We start from the raw sequence: 4936 nt of genomic DNA, 5'->3' as shown, positions 1-4936 counted from the left end.
ATTTGTTTTATTTGCTTATATATGGCATGAATAAATACAGGTTTACAGAACCTAGCCTGCAAATTTATCATCTTATATGACAGAGAAAATCATGCATCGAAATTGTGCGTCAAAATCATGAGCTGAGCTACAAATGCAATGAAAAATAAGATATTCAAAATTTTAACATATGGGGGGGGCACCGAAGACATGTCTTGCCTGGGACTCCACTTGGTCTAGGGGAGGCCCTGTCAGGGAGAACAGGAGTTAGTCTCACACGCCTATTTCCAGGCTGTAATCTGTGGGCGCCCTGCTCTGGGGGAGGGATCGTGGCAGCTCAGACTCAGGGCTGGAACAGGCCCTGGATTGAGGGGGTGGCTGCAGGGTTTGCAGCGCTCTGATGTCTCAGACAATGTGTCTCTCCCAAAGCCTCAGATCTGTGTCCCCCGAAGGCTCCTGCGCTGCCTCCGCTCCTCTCACAGTCTATAGCAAGGAGCAGCAGCAAGGGTCAGGGATGAGCCATAGGGCACTAGGTGGGTGGCCAAGGCTTCAGGAGCCCAGAGCGTTTGCCTGTCTGGGCATTTTGGCTGAGACCTCAGGGACACATTGTGAGGCAGAATCCCAGGCATCTTATGAAAGGAGCATAAGGATGTAAGGACGTACGAACGGCCAGACTGGGTCAGACTGGGTCCATCTAGCCCAGTATCCTGTCTTCCCATAGCGGCCAAAGCCAGGTGCCCCAGAGGGAATGAACAGAACAGGGAATCACCAAGTGATCCATCCCCTGTCGCCTATTCCCAGCTCCTGGCCAACAGAGACTAGGGACACCATCCCTGCCCATCCTGGCTCAGAGCATGTCCTCCATGAAGCGATTTAGCTCTTTTTTTAAAACCCTGTTATAGTCTTGGCCTTCACAACCTCCTCTGGCAAGGAGTTCCACAGGTTGACTGTGCGTTGTGTGAAAAAATACTTCCTTTTGTTTGTTTTAAATGGGCTGCCTATTAATTTCATTTGGTGACCCCTAGTTCTTGTGTTATGAGAAGGAATAAGTAACACTCCTTATTTACTTTCCCCACACCAGTCATGATTTTATAGCCCTCTAGCATATTTCCCCCAGTCAGCTTTTCTCCCAGCTGAAAAGTCCCAGTCTTGTTATTCTCTCCTCATATGGCAGACACTCCATACCCGTTTCTGAACCTTTTCCAATTCCAATACATCTTTTTTAAGATGGAGCGACCATATCTGCACGCAGTATTCAAGATATGGGTGTACCATGGATTTATACAGTGGCAATAAGATTTTCTCTCTTATTCTCTATCCCTTTCTTAATGATTCCCAACATTCTGTTCGCTTTTTGCCTGCCACTGCCCATTGAGTGGATGTTTGCAGAGAATTATCCACAGTGACTCCGAGATCTCTCACTTGAGTTGGAACAGCTATTTTACATCCCATCGTTTTATATGTAGAGTTGGGATTATGTTTGCCAATGTGCATCACTTTGCATTGATCAACATTGAATTTCATCTGCCATTTTGTTGCCCTTTCACCTAGTTTTGTGAAATCTCTTTTTAGCTCCTCCCAGTCTACTTTGGACTTAACTATCCTCTGTAGTTTTGGATCATCCGCACATTTTGTCACCTCGCTGTTTAGCAGATCGTTTATGAAGATGTTGACTAGTCCCAGTACAGACATCACTAGTTACCTGTTTGCATCCTGAAAACTGTCCATTTATTCCTACCCTTTGTTTCCTGGCTTTTAACCAGTTATTGATCCACGTGAGGACCTCCCAGAGGTGAACGTAAGCTGGTACATTCCGGTATGGGGTACTGGCAAGAGTGGGTACGCTGTGCCAGCCCGGCCCGGCTTCCCCAGGCTGGTGATTTAAAGGGCCCAGGGCTCCCTGCAGCCTCCCAAGCGCCCCTGGCGGAGCCCCGGGGAGCAAATCACTGCCCTGGAACGCTGCTCTCTCCCGCGCTAGGAACACAGAGCAGGGGCGGCGGGAGCTTCCTTACAGTGGAGGGGTCACTAGTGTCTGAACTGTGGCACTCCCATGAAAACCCTTCCCCAAGGACCCACACTCACACCACCTCTCCCCCCGAGGCCACACCCACAGAATGCCTCTCCCCCCCCCAAGACTCCCCCTTTCCCCCCTCCATCATTTGTCCTAACAGCCAGTTAAGAGTGGTGGGGCCACAGCCCTCTAAACCCCCTGTTCCTGCACCCCTGACACAGAGCTAAGCAGCAGCAGTGTGTGTGTGTGCGTGTGTCAGAGGCTGCTGTGCTGAGCTGAGCCAGTGAGGGAAGCGGGGGCTGATGTGGGGGCTGCCCCCTCCCCCTGCCTCAGGCCTGGTTGCTTGCAGCAGCTGTCTGAACATAGAGACAGTGTGCCGACACACTCCCTCTCCCCACACACACACTCTCTACCCCGCCACACACACTGCAGTTGAAAAGCAGCTGGCAATCTAGTAAGATGCCCATGGAATGGTGGGATAGAGAAACCTGCATCATGTGATGCTGTACCGGCCCATGAGGCATTGCAAAGCCTTCCCAAAACACCCTGCAGCCAGTTGCACAGCTACCCACAGTGCACTGCTCTCTGTGGCCACCCAAGATTCTAGCGTGGATGTGCTCTGGTGACACAAGGGGCATAGTGTGGACATGCAGCAGCTGTTTAATTAAAACACTTTAAAGCCAAATTACCCAATAGTGTAGACACAGCTTGAGAGAGAGACAAGACCCAGCTCCCTTGAAACTAAAGAACCACAACTTTCTCCGTAGTTGGCAGGATTCAAACCTGCGCAGGGAGACCCCAATGGATTTCTAGCCCACCGCCTTAACCACTCAGCCACAACTACTTGGTTGAGATGGGTCTCTCACTGCACTCTAGTTCTGTTCTCACTGAGTGATCAATTCCAGTTGTTTCCTCAGACCAGCTTCCACAACACATACACTGCTGTGCCATTGTGTAAGTGTGTCCACGGCTGAACTGCAAGAATTCCTGCTCATTTCCCTTCTGGCTGGAGCATGAGGAGAGTGTGTTTGTGGTCAATGACGTTGCTGTAGATTGTTGTCCATTTCCTGCCTTGATCATTCAGACAGTCCCTTTCCTGCCATATCCCCAGCACAGCAATGATTGCAATAGCAGGGGGCAGGTTTTCTCTGCGGCACTGAGATTTGCCAGGGGGTTGGTGGCTCCTTTCTTTCCTCACCCTGGAGTAAACTCAGCTTTTAATTCCATCCTTGATGTTTCAAGGAATAACAACAGACGACCGAGGAAAGAGGTGGACAAGTGGGTCTCAGGGGAGGGGCAAAGAGGTGGGGGTGGTGGACAGGGCTGGTCTGTGGGGCGGGGCAGAGAGGTTTGGGCAGGGCTGGTCTCAGGGGAGGGGCAGAGAGGTGGGCAGGGCTGGTCTCAGGGGAAGAGCAGGGAGGTGCAAGTGGTGGGCAGGGCTGGTCTTAGGGGAGGGGGCAGAGAGGTGGGGCGGTGGGCAGGGTGGGTCTCAGGGGAGGGTGGGGGCAGTGGGCAGGCCTTGGGGTAGGGGTGGAGAGACACAAGGAGGCCTTGGGGGAAGAGAGGAGCGAGCGGAAGGTGGACCAGCCACAGTGGAAGAGCAGGGCTGGGAAGTGGTCAAATGGGAGTAAGGGCGGAGCACAGGTGGGGCCTGAGAGGGAGGAGAATGAGTCAAGGGGATGGAATGGGCAGGGCCACCCAGAGGATTCAGGGGGCCTGGGGCAAAACAATTTTGGGGGCCCCTTCCATAAAAAAAAGTTGCAATACTCTAGAATACTGTATTCACATGGGGGCCCTGCAGGGCCTGGGGAAAATTGCCCCACCTGCCCCCCCCCCCCGGACAGCCCTGCCCTCAGCCTCTCCTCGTAAGTCCCCTTCACCCTAATCATTTTTGTTGCCCTCCCCTAGACTCTCTCCAATTTGTTTCTGTAGTTGGGGGGCGAAAACTGGACACAATGCTCCAGATGTGGCCTCACCAGTGCCGAATAGAAGGGAATAATCACTTCCTTCGATCTGCCGGCAATGCTCCTACTAATCCAGCCAATATGACCAGGTACCCATACTGAATGCAGACCCAGCAATATTTGATACATTGGTTTCTGTCCATTCAGGAGGTTATTTCCCACCTATTCATAAATAATGCAGATGCTCTAAGCGGAGGGGAGAGAGCTGTCCCGTCCGTGTAGTTAATCCATCTCCCCGAGAGGTGGTAGCTATGTCGCTGGGGGAAGCTATGGGGGTGGGTGTGCAAGATGTGGTGTTTACATGGATCTATAAGTTTAATCAAACCCCATTTTTAAAAGCACTGTGGTCTGGGAACAGAACAGGAGATCGCTGAGGCAGGGCCTGTCCTTCAAAATCTTTAAGAGCTCTGACTTACCTACACAGCAGTCATGCGGGTATAGCTCAGTGGTAGAGTGTTTGACTGCAGTTCAAGTGGTCCTTGGTTCAAATCCAAGTGCCCCCTTACAAACCTCTTCCTTCAACAAAAATAATGGCATTTCCATTATGTTCAGGAATTGCATTGAATAGGGATCCCTGACATGAGTAAAAACACTCAATGTTTTCCTATGCAAATGCATAAAAACCTCGCAAACATGTCCCTCCACTGAAATCAGTTCCAATCCTCTAAAGGATTAAAGAATCCTTATTGAGGTTGCAGGAAAAAACCATCCCAATGTGTAGAAAGAATAGTAAATATGGCAGGCGACAAGCTTGGCTTAACAGTGAAATCCTTGCTGATCTTAAACACAAAAAAGAAGCTTACAAGAAGTGGAAGACTGGACAAATGACCAGGGAGGAGTATAAAAATATTGCTCAGGCATGCAGGAGTGAAATCAGGAAGGCCAAATCACACTTTGAGTTGCATCTAGCAAGAGATGTTAAGAGTAAAAAGAAGGGTTTCTTCAGGTATGTTAGTAACATGAAGGAAGTCAAGGAAAGTGT

General features: G+C 50.5%; 2 non-coding genes across 2 annotated transcripts; one reads left to right on the top strand and one right to left on the bottom strand.

Annotated features, from left to right (window-relative positions):
* Positions 1-2752: 2752 nt before the first annotated feature.
* TRNAS-AGA lies at positions 2753-2834 on the bottom strand. Its single transcript has one exon. It is a non-coding gene; the product is annotated as a tRNA-Ser (tRNA).
* Positions 2835-4385: 1551 nt separating this feature from the next.
* Positions 4386-4457, top strand: TRNAC-GCA. The gene has a single exon. It is a non-coding gene; the product is annotated as a tRNA-Cys (tRNA).
* The last annotated feature ends 479 nt before the right edge of the window (positions 4458-4936 follow it).

The sequence above is a fragment of the Mauremys reevesii genome, linkage group 14 (assembly GCF_016161935.1).
Source record: "Mauremys reevesii isolate NIE-2019 linkage group 14, ASM1616193v1, whole genome shotgun sequence".
NCBI lineage: Eukaryota > Metazoa > Chordata > Testudines > Geoemydidae > Mauremys > Mauremys reevesii.
The sequence above is the reverse complement of the archived record's forward strand: the minus strand, read 5'-3'. Positions and strand labels throughout refer to the sequence as shown.